This window comes from Asparagus officinalis, chromosome 4, assembly GCF_001876935.1.
Source record: "Asparagus officinalis chromosome 4, Aspof.V1, whole genome shotgun sequence".
Classification (NCBI taxonomy): domain Eukaryota; kingdom Viridiplantae; phylum Streptophyta; class Magnoliopsida; order Asparagales; family Asparagaceae; genus Asparagus; species Asparagus officinalis.
This window is the reverse complement of record NC_033797.1, coordinates 3,748,301-3,760,584: the sequence shown is the minus strand read 5'-3', so window position 1 is coordinate 3,760,584 and position 12,284 is coordinate 3,748,301. Positions and strand designations below refer to the sequence as shown.

Below are 12,284 nucleotides of genomic sequence, written 5' to 3'. Positions count from 1 at the left end.
TCTCGCCCTCTTCTCTTCCTCTTTCTCTGCCTTTCTCAGTGCCATTATTCTAGACATTAAAGAGACAAACTTATAACTCATTATTCCAAAGACAGCTGTGCAACACACACCAAATGTATGGAAAACATAAAATATAAACATAATACTTAAAAGCAGTCAGAGTATAACCGTTTTCTTTCATTTTCTTCCTCCATTCGTTTGGCTTCTAAAAGCTCTTTACCAATGCGTATTCTCTCCTATGGAAGACACAACAGACACATTATATTAGATACCACAAAATATACTCCCAAAATGTAAGATTGTTACAGATAAATAATTGAGGATAAAGTCAATAAAAAAATTTAGAGTGCAAATTAATAGAATTTGCAAACATCACATGCATGAGTTCATATGAACGATTACCATGCTAGCCCAGCAACAATACGAAAATCTATATAAAGATGCGGTAATTAACAATTCTAACTTTCCACACTTGAATTATTCCGTGAAAAAACTAAAGAATCTTATTGTAGGCAACATCTGGCTGGTGGCACATTTGAGATGATCGAAAGATACTCCTTTTCACACATGCACGACCATATGTTTTTAAATAAGTGGATTAAAAGTTGAGGCTAATTTCTTAAGCCAATGACAAAAAATGATTACAAAATAAGTCTAATTTCAGTTATTGTTGTATTCAACAAGAAAGAAACTGCGAAATAGCTTATCATATTTAACATACTTCGGGCCTCAGTCCGGGGCTCTGTTCAGGTGCCAGACACTTCAAGAAACCTAGATAGAATGGATAAAGCATATGACAGAAACAGAAACACTACTACAGAATTCACTCAGATGTATAGGGTAGGAAAATATTCAAACAACAAAGTTGGATTATACAGAATTTTAAGAATTAATTAAATTATTAAAAAAAATGAGTCCTACATGGCTGTCAATTTGCAAGGAACGAAAACTGATGTAGTATAAAAATATGGAAATTAAGGTGATATATGAAACTCCAGAAGCAAACAAATATTGCAATGAAGTTAATCTCTTCTTTTAATCCATTTGATTTATATTTGGCACCTATAGGATTATTTTCTTGCTTAGAAAACTCAATATCTTGGAAAACATAAATCAACTTCACATGAATCCAAAAATTTAGAAGTCTGAAAAGAACGATGCAAGTGTATCATTATATACCCATTTCCAATCCAATGGTCAAATCTACACTTTAAAAAATATAAGCTTTAATCAAATGAAATTTAAAATTTTCCACGAGCAAAGCAAACGAAAAATCAAGAAATTACCGCCATTGTTGAATCTGACATAGACATCCTCGCCATCCTCGTTCTCGTCCTTCAAAATTTTCCCTTTCCAGATGAGCTTCAATCGGTTCTTATGAAGCTGGCGATCTAAAGAGCTTCAATCGGTCCTTCAAAAAGTTTGTAGCTTTGAAGTAACATTTTGTAAAACTTGGAATTGGGAAAATAGGAGGAGATTATTTTGGAGATTGTGTCTTTTGCAAGTAGCTTTTAGAAAGCTATCTCAAGTAGCGTTTGTCTTTGGGAAGGAGCTGCCAATTTTTTTCTTCCGTTTTTGCCCCTAATAATTCTAATTTTATATCAATAATATTATATATCTTTTTTAGTCATTTAACAAATTTAAGCTAGTTGTACAGCTACTTTTGCCAAACAGCTCTAGTCAATCAGCTAGCTACACAGCTAACAGCTTTCAGCTACAATTTCACAGCTTTCAGCTAGCTTAACAGCTTTCAGCTATAATCTCGTAGCTTTCAGCTAGTTTTGCCAAACAGAGCCTTTGGGGATGAAAATTTCGATTTCGGGGGGAATGGAGGGCAGCGGGGGTTTTGACGGGTTAATTTTTTTTAAATGGGCACGTATTCTAGACGGAAATTTCCGTCTAGGATACATTCTAGACGGAAATTTCCGTCTAGAATACCAGGATTTAAAAAAAAAAATTAAAATTAAAAAAACCATCTAGAATACTATTCTAGACGGAAATTTTCATCTAGAATACTTTATCCTAGACGGAATATTCTAGACGGAAATTTTCCGTCTAGTTTAATACATTCTAGACGGAAAATTTTTCTTCTAGAATATTCCGTCTAGGATACGTGAATTTTTACTAGTGTATTCTCCGAGTCCTCTGGAGCTACTCTCCGAGTCCTCTCAAGTAGTTGTTTTGAAAATATTGTCCTTCCCTTTATAGTCCTTTCTATTCAGTGGGCAATTCTTCTTCAGGTGGCTGAGTTTCTTGCATTGAAAATAAATTAATTCAGTATCTGAATCACTAGAATTATATTTATTTACCTTGCTTGTATAGTGATTCGATTTATCTTGCAGGAATTTTTTGACCATCCTTTGACGTGAGGAATGATTTGTAGCCTTTAACAACTTGATCAATTTGGGTATTTTCTTCCTCAAAAATTGAGCTCGGCCTTTTCTTCTTCTTAATTAGACTTCGACTTTTCCTTTTTAGCTTTGAAGACTAACGGCTTCTTCTTTGAGTCTTCTTCTGAGACATTTTTTCTTTCTTTCAATCTAACTTCATATATGATAAGATTGCGTACAAGATCATCAAGAGATATATTAGGAAAATTTTAAAGTTCTTCTATGGCCGTTACCTTCGTTCCCAATCCTGAGATAGAGAACAAAGTATATTTCTACACAACTCCTTATTTTCATACTCCTTCCTAAAGTGTTAGACTTGTTCACAATAACGGTTAAACATGTAAGCATGCCCTCGAAACCCTAATGGATGAACAAAAGATCGACACTCTCACGCAAAGACGATGCTCTCCGGCAAAAATGACCTCAGTGTGGGGGAGTAATTTCAAAATACGATGATTTAGGGGAGTAACATGAAAATATAGAAGCTTTTATTGACTAATATAAAAAAAATATTGTTTTAATAATTAATTATGGTGCGTGTGCTCTACACATGTTTGGGAGAGGGTAAAATAGACAATTCACATGTTTTTTTTTTGGGCTCAAAGCACGATTAGATGTGACATGTGAAGGATGTAGGCTAGTAAAGATGGTGCCCATCAAAAACTAAAAATTAAAGGTGACAAGTATCAATTTTGATAAAAGTTAAATATGATTTTCATCTAAAAACCCTTATCTAAGATGCCGGTATTAGTACTAATAGTTGTAATATGTGTGTAGTTATCCTGGAGACCAATAATATAACCTATACTTATTGCGGCTACTTTATTTATTCCCTTACACTGCCTTCTTTAAAAATAGATTTAACTATAAAGAACACGTAAGTATATACGAGTGAGATGAGAGATTTATGCATAAGAATATACGCGTGAGAAAACTCTTCAGAACATACGCGTGAGATATACGCGTGAAAATATACGCGTAAGATAATACGCGTCGCGTAGAGGACTGGACTATGGGCCTCCTTATTTGGGCCGCCATTACAGACGAGGTTCGTATAAATTAATATTTTTTTTTTTTGCATATTCCGACCGATTGCTCTGCGAGAATATCGCGGGTTGTTCAACTTCATGGGCCAATCCGGCCCAAGGAGACAACCCGCGGCGATCGAAGACGAAGACGAAGACGAAAAGGAGGGGAGAAGAGGAAAAGGACGAAGACGAGCAAATCGAAGAAGAAGAAGAAGAAAGAGCTTAATCTCTCAAGAACAAAGCCCTAAGTTTGAGCCTCGGCGAGAAAGATCTCAAGTAAGCGTGATCGTCGTCACTTTAGGGTTTTATTTTTTAATGATATATTTGAGTTATTTCTTAGAAAATTGTTGTTGGTGTTTGATGTGGGCGGGCAGGCATCGTGCTGGTGGATTCCACAAGAGGAGGAAGAAGAAGTGGTTTTAAGTGCATCGAGGCACCGAAAAGGGTGATCTCTTCTCTTCACTGTGTATAAAAATGGTAACTTTTGGTTTCTTCTCTCTAGATTAGGGTTAGGGTCCCTGACCGTGTATAAAAAAAAAACCAAGTCAAGAAGACGGGGGCGCTGAGATCTCGCTTAAAAAGGTCACATGATAACATTTGGATGTTGGGTTTCAGTTAGATTAGTAGGATTATAGTACCAGATCATTGAAATTGGAACGTTTCTAGTTTGAAGAAGAAAGAGGTGACTTGGATCCTATAGATTGATATCATCAAGCAAGGTGATAGTTTTTTAGTTTTTCCCCTAACTTCAACAAAGCTCATTTCTTCTATCTCTCCATCTTTTGATTATTGATATGGGTGGCACTAGGGGCACACCCGCACTCACATCCCAAACCACACCCCTCCCTCATATGCTACAGTGCACTGGGCCTCACATGGGATTTTAAAATTTTAAAATCCCATGCGGAGCCGGTGCACTGTAGCATGCGAGAGAGGGGGTGTGGTTTGAGATGTGGTTGTGGGTTTGCCCCTATCATTTTCCTTAAGTTATTTGCTATCAGTATAGGCCTAAGGTATAATAATAAGGAAAAGGGTATGAGAGCTTGATCGAGGCAACGAGCATCTTAGCCATGAATTTCAGCGGGAAAGACCAGCAAGTTCTGGTGATTGGGGATCTTAAAGGTATTCCGTAGACCCATTTTTGCAATGGTGTAGGATAATTGACTCATAAAAGATAAAGGCTATCTTGCAATCCTTTTTCTTTTTAGAATTATACACAATGAAACTTCATCATATATCACTCTTGAAAGTATAAGGGCTGCTCACTTTTCCGCTAATTATATCACACTCTTGTATTTTGGGGAATTAATTTGCTTCATCACATGAACATCCTCAAAGTGGAGTAACTGCTTGTCAGATAAAGGACAGTTGAACTCGAAGATATATTTTAAAGGGTTTTTTTGATATTAGTCCCTTAAATCATACCTATTTTGATACTAATCCCTCAAATATTCATATTTTGGTATCAGTCCCTCAAATTGTATTCATATTTTGGTATCAGTCCCTATAGCTAGTTTGGATTATAAATGCTGGGAATACTCCGTTAAGTTTTGACTTTTCGCTGGAAAGGACATGTATGCCCCTACTGTACATCTCATACTCAATACCCAAACCCACTTACCAGTTAAACCTACATCCAATAAACTCTTTAAACAGGAACTCGTTTCACCCTTTCTTCTCCAAAGGCCCATTTATAGTAAACAACGGCACTTTTCATTGGTAAAGCCATTGGAACTCCTCCATGGCTAATTTCTTCTTCTCTAACATAGATCCTAAACCCCATTGATCTGCTCTTCTCCTTAAAATTATAAAAGGTAGCCAAAAGAACTAATAAAGAGGAAAGTATGGCATCGGGCAGAAATAAAAAAATTAATTAAAATTAAAAATTAGACGGAGAAATTAACTTTTCTTCTGAAATTACCAATTCTTGGATATTAAAAGATCAGAACAAGGAAACACGACTAACATTTCCTCCTCCTTTCTCTCTCATCACCATGCATGAAATTCATTATCATCTTCTTCATCTTCAACCTCCTCTGTCCCTCTCTCTCTTGTTCCCACCTCCAAGCCTTCAGCTCGGTCACCAACTTCCCCAAAACAACAACTCCCTACTCCCAAATCCACCACCTCCACCTCCCCTCTCTCCACTCCCTCGACATCTCCTTCAACTCCCCTCCCCTTTACTCTCCTCCCCTTCCTCAAAAGGAACAACATTTTTGCCCTAAACCCTAATTTGTGAGGAAGCTGACAACCTGCGACAGAATGTGCCGGAATTTCGCATGACCATTGATCAAATTAAAATAATACCAAGGATCAGAGCAGATCTCTTGCCTCCGAATGTTATTCATGCTGCACAAATGGACTCGATCACTTTCTCACCGAGTTTCTCCCTCCGGCGCATGGCCTTAGGGCTCGCTGAGAGCGAGAAATGGAAGAGAGAATGAGAGAGGGAAAGGGAATGACTGACTAATTTGGAGAATTTAATATGGGATGAGTTTTTGGTAATTACACCACCATGGTTGGGTTAAACCTAAACATAGTTGAGGGCTTTGAACGGAAACAGTAACAGAGGGACTAATATCAATACATCAAGGTAATTTGAGGGACTAGTATCAAAATATAAAGATTTAGGGGACTAATATAAAAATGGTGATTTAAGGGACTAAGAGCAGCTCCAACCGTGATGGATAACTGCAAAATGCAGCCTGAATCACCTCCAACCAAGCGACAACTTTTACAGTTGAGCTGCAAAAATGGATTTGAGACTGTAAATTTGGAGATTTCTCTCCAAATTTGCAGCCAACTCTATATTACTATTCCAAAAAAAAAGACAATCTTACCCCTCAATCTCTTTAACAACATTGGATTATTCCAATTGTGTCCCATTATTATTTTTGTTACTTACTTAAAATCTCTCTTCTCCCACAAATGTTCAATTAATGCATTTCGAAGTGCGAAGTGTGCTTCTTTGTCTTTGAATTTCTTATGCCGGGCCAGGAATTGTCGGAACCGTTCGACATCGTTCATCCCTATGTCTTCAACATTTGAAATTGATGGTGGAGTAGAAACGATAATATCTTCTTGCTCATCACGTTCATCCTCAATAATCATGTTGTGCATTATTATGCAAGTGGTCATGATATCATGCAAAGTTCGTTATCCCAAAACCGTGCAGGGCCCTTGATTATAACAAATCTTGACTGGAGAACACCAAACGCTCGCTCCACATCTTTTCGACAAGCTTCTTACATCATTGCAAAATAATGTTTCTTTTTATCTTCGGATTTGGAAATGGTTTGAACAAGGGTTGGCCATTTCGGCTATATGCCATCGGCTAAATAATAACCGACATCATAATTATTTCATTGAATTGTATAATGAGCAGGAGGAGTAATACTTTGATATTCCTAATCCTGAATACAGCTACGCAGGAAGTCAATACGGAATACCTGACTACAGAGGAGGTGGATACGGAGGAGTTGACTTTCCAGACTTTTAGTATTTTTCATGTATTATGTTTTTCCTATTTGTCATGTAATTTTCAATTCATGTTTTTGCTTTCATTGTAATAGTCGTGGATTTAGTAATATGAATGTCTGTTTAATTTAATCCGAATGCCTATTTTATATTAATACATTTAATAATATTATTAATAATATTATTTATATTATATAACTTTTATTATTATTATTATTTTCATATATTCAAAATGAGAGTAATATTAAATAATATTAATTGAAATATAAAATTCCAAGAATTAAAGAAAATTAATTCTATTTCTTATTATCAATTCATTAAAGAAAATTAATTTTATTTAAATATATGATTACATTATATATTTTAAAATAAGTAAAAGAATTAAAAAATTGAGAGAAATTGAAATGGAGTTGGAAATAAAGCAGTGTGGTTGGAGTTACATAACTCTATTTTAGCATATTCTAAGGAATATGCCAAAGTTTGGGATGCAAAATAGAGCCCCACGTTGGAGAAGCTCTAATAGCGAAAAACCCCCATTTTAAAAGAGACCAATGATGGAGTAGAGGCCTGGGTCAACACCATAAGAAACCGGTCCCATGAATGCGCCAGTTCCACTATGAAATTTACCTATTGAGGTTGTACTGAATAGTCTGCATGCCTCTGACCTTTTTATCTTTGGATTCATGATTGCAGGTTTGAGTCTTTGATATGCTTACATAGAAGTTCTGCCATGTGCAGTTCCCAGAAAGGTTAGATGATGTTCGATTTCCATGATCAATATGCCAATCGTAATGTTGTCTTTATTGATGTAAGCTAATAACTCAAGAACTTGTTAGCTAAATATTATAAACTTTCAACTCAATACTACAGACTTTGAGACTCTTCTATGGATATTAATAACTAATAAGGGGGTGTTTGTTTCACCAAAATTTTTGGCATTTGGTATGGATTACAAGTTTTGGGATCAAAAAGTGAGTTTTTTGTATTTTGGGATTCCATATATGGTGTTTGTTTTAAGAATTTTTTTAGAATATTGAATCCCAAGAGTGCAAAAAGTGACCAATTTTTAGAATTTGCCAAATCCTCTCAATTGGAGAGAGTTCTGACAAATCTCATAAATGTGTGTGCTTACCTCTCAATTGGAGAGGATTTAACAAATTCAAATTTTGTCTTTTTGTGAGAGGTAACCTCACCAAGATAGCATATTCATCATATTACAAAATTTTAGCATTTGGTAATGCTACAATTTGAGCTTGAAACAAACAAAATATTACAAATTGTAGTGTTCCAAATCCCAAAATATTAATGAAACAAACAACATTTTAGAAATCCCAACCCATAACAAAACACCTATGAATTTCAAATCTCATGGTGAAATCCATATCCTAAAATTATACGATTTGAAACAAACACCCCCTAAGCATCAAATTCCATGTGATTTCGGTGTTTATTTGAACGTGAAAGGTTAGAGGGGATCCAGTACCAGTTGGAACTGGATGTGTGCTCAACCACCAGGCTCTCTATTGGTTTGATCTTCCTAAAAACTCAAAAGAGCACAAAGATGAAATGTGGCTTCTGGCCCTCTTGATGCTGTTGTTGCTGTGGTGAATTAAGGTAATCCAACACAAAGAAGGAAGACAGAATGAAGAGGACTGAGAGTTTTTTTTTTCAGGTGTCCCCAGGACCAACATATGAAATCAGGATCAATTGGATAATCCAGGTAATGTAACATAGACTTATGGCTATTGTGCACTCATTTATATCAAGATTGTATAGTGACGTATAGGATCACAGTGTTGCAAGGTTTTAAATATCGGTTATCGGGGATTTATCGGACGGCCAAAATCCTTATCGGATAGCAAAAATCAGGGATATATCGGGGATAAGTAGTATTTATCGGAGTGATATACTGGATGATGTGTATATATAATATAACAATTAAAAAATATAATCTAATCATGCTTAATGAAATATAAACATACCAAAATATAAATCATCATGTTTAGAATCATTAACCAATTGTAGAAAGCGAAACTTGCATCATAGCCTTGAAAAAATATAATGTTAGTCAAAATGGGCCGATAATCCCGATAAAAAAGTCTTACTTATCGGCCGATAAGTGCCGATAATGCTGATAAATCGCCGATAAACCTAGAAAAATGATAACCGATTAAAAATCCAAATTATCCTAGCGGAGAGCTCCCAAATCCGATAACTCGACCGATAATATCGATTATCGGCCGATATTTAAAACAGTGCAGTGTTGGTAGTGGTGAAGGGAAATTCCTTCGGAGGATCAACCGTACATCAAGATATCAACTGTTGAAAGTTCATTTGGTCACCATCACGTTCAAACCTTGCATAGACCCGGTTGAGATATGTTTCACGAGTTATGGGAACCATTTGGGTAACTGTTCAAAGATCAAGGAGCAGCAAACCAGATTATGCAGATAACTGAGGTGAGCCGAAGGGGATAGGCATATTTCGCTGGAATTATGACTTGAAAACGAATGAAGAAGAATAAGAAGAAGAGAATGACAAGCTGGAGGACTAGGACAATGTGATGTAGATTGATCTTGCTTGAGACGGTGGGCACCTTTCGCCATAGAGACCGACATGAATCAAATCAGCCATGCTGGGAAATATTTGAAAGGTAAAAGTTAAAAGTATATCGGGATTATGCAGAGATTTCGTGATATACAGTTTATATGTGATTTGACTATACATGTGGATTATTTTTCTTGCCAATCTGAGCTATATAATAGTGAATTGTTTTGCACCTAGCATGCTCACATGTACATACTTGAGATAACACTTATTCATGCTTAAAGTTTGCGTAAAATTAATTATAAAATTAATAGTTACTGGTTCACACTTCTCTAGTTAACTAGTAAGAATTGCATTTATTAAGTGTGCAGCTTACCTTGTACCTTGTACTTTTTCAACCCTTTCAGATACAGATTAGCTTGTATTCAGCTTGAGATAGCTCAGTGTGAAACTGAAGCATAGGTTGGTGGTGCTACTTCTTGGAGTGCTATTTTTGTAGCTTGCTAATATCCTAAGAGAGAAACAAGTATATATTGAACTCACGCGTTATGCTTTTTGATAATACTTATGTTGTCTAGTAATATTCCTCTCAAACTTCGTATTGGTAGTTTTCATAGAGAGTCTGTCTTTGTATATCGATGATCTTGTTATGCGAGTGAAATTCCATTTGCATGAACCACCCAGACTTGGCATGTCGTACGCGTATCATCGATCACTGTCGTATATCTAACTTATTCCGCTTCCAATCTTGGGTGACTACAAAGAAGCTTAAGTCTCAGTTGTCCCCATAGGATTAGGTGTTTGGGTAGAATTAATGTAATTAGTGTCAGATTTATAATTTAAATATGATCAACATCTATTTCGTAGGAAGTAATGGTTAGTGATGATTGATAACAATGTTGGGACCCTCAAGTCGAAATAGCAACTGGACGAACAGTCTAACTTGAGCTGCTTTTGCTAAATCCTAGAACTAAATGCAATTGTTCCAAAGAAACACAGCTGGATTATATGAATCTAGCCAATGCCTTATAGGATGATAGGATATTGATCAACCATGTTAAAAGTGGCATCTGTGAATTTAAAAGGCTAACCTGGTCCTCCTCGAAGGTCTATACCCAACACTATAGCATTTGGATTGCGAAGATGGAGAACCTTTTGCTTAAATGAAATGTTCGAAGGAAGAGAAAGTAGATATGTAGTTTACATGTTGAAGGATCATGCGTATGAATGGTGGTAGTCAGTGTTTTCAAATGCGCTCTTGGCGCTCTCCTCAGGCTTAAGGCCATGCAGTGCGGTGAAGGAGCGCCTCGCATCGGGTGCAGGGCGCTTCAATTGCGTCAGGCGCACGCCTCGGTGTGCCCCGTAAGCGCCTTGCACGTCAAGGGAGGCGATCGCCTTAACAAATGGGGCGATCTGAGACAGGGGAGGATCTACATACAGTCCGGGGGGGCCACGGCCCCCCCAAAATTTGGGAAAAAAATTAGGATGCTCTATTCCTCAAGGCCCCTCAAAAAAAAAAATTTTTTGAGGGGGGGGGGGGGGGATAAAGGGGGTTTCATTGAAATTGAAATTTATGAAGAGGTATTTAGCGAATGGTTATTCTTAAGGGGGTTTATTAATAAAGGGGGTTATTCTTAAGGGATTAATAAAGGGGGTTTCATTGAAATAAGAAAAGATAATGTATCTTTACTCCATCGTAATGTTGAAAAGGCATGTGAGGATTTGATGAACCAACCGCATCATATATCAAGGCGATTCGACAACTTCAATGCTGAACAAGTTGCAACAAATCGTCTTCGGTTAAGAGCTCACATACTTGTGGTGCGATTGCTTGCACTCCAAGGGATTCTGTTTAGAGGCCACGATGAGAAATCTAGTTCGTCCAATCGTGGCAATTTTCTTGAATTTTTGGATGTGTTGGCCATGGAGAATGACGAATTTTCAAAGGCAATTGCGAAAGCTCCCAAAAATGCCAAATATACAAGTCATGATATTAAAAAACAAATACTTTATGTGTTTTCAGTGAGATTGAAAAATGCAATTTGTGAAGAAATTGGAGTTGCTAAGTATTACATTATTGTTGATGAAGCCCGTGATGAGTAAAAAAAAAAGAGCAAATGTCTATTGTGTTGTGGTTTGTGGACACTAATGGATTCATTCAAGAAAAGAGCATTCTTGTCAAGTTTTATGCACAAGATTTTACAAGTGAAGAAAAAGAGAGTTTGAAGATGCAACTGAAACATTATGAGCATAATGTAGTCAAAGGGTCAGACTTCAAAACTCTTCCAACCATTTCTGAGTTGTGTCAATGGTTGGTAAAGACTAATAAATCTGCTACATACGACCTCATTTTTAGAGTGATCGTACTTGTGCTTACTCTTCCAGTTTCTACTGCTACTGCAGAACGATCATTCTCAGCTATGAATATCGTCAAAACTAGGCTTCGAAGCAAAATGGAGGATACTTTCCTCTCCGACGTATTAATGATATTTATTAAAAGAGAAATTGCTAAAAGTCTGAGCATTGATGATATCATTGAAGACTTTAAAAATTTTAAGGAACGTCGAATTCCTTTTAGTTAGAGAAATTTTAGTTATAAAAAAAATAGATGATGCTTATTTGACTATTTTCTATATAATATTTGTCTTCCTCTTTTGAAATATTTTGGATATATTGATGTTGGCTATTCTACTCGTTTTATTTGGGTTGTGGTATATCTCTTGTGAATAAAATTACATTAAGAAATTTTTTTTATCTATCTTTTGTACGCGGCCCCCCCCAGAACTAAAATCCTGGATCCGCCCCTGATTCTGAGATGATTTGTTTTAATAATTCTCCTTCA

General features: G+C 36.3%; 2 long non-coding RNA genes across 2 annotated transcripts; one reads left to right on the top strand and one right to left on the bottom strand.

Moving 5' to 3' along the window:
- On the bottom strand, positions 1 to 266 carry LOC109836711. The gene is made up of 2 exons (XR_002246075.1): positions 169 to 266; positions 1 to 49 (listed from the first exon to the last, which is right to left on the bottom strand). It is a non-coding gene; the product is annotated as an uncharacterized LOC109836711 (long non-coding RNA).
- LOC109837034 lies at positions 3,522 to 4,039 on the top strand. Its single transcript, XR_002246155.1, has 2 exons — positions 3,522 to 3,694; positions 3,793 to 4,039. It is a non-coding gene; the product is annotated as an uncharacterized LOC109837034 (long non-coding RNA).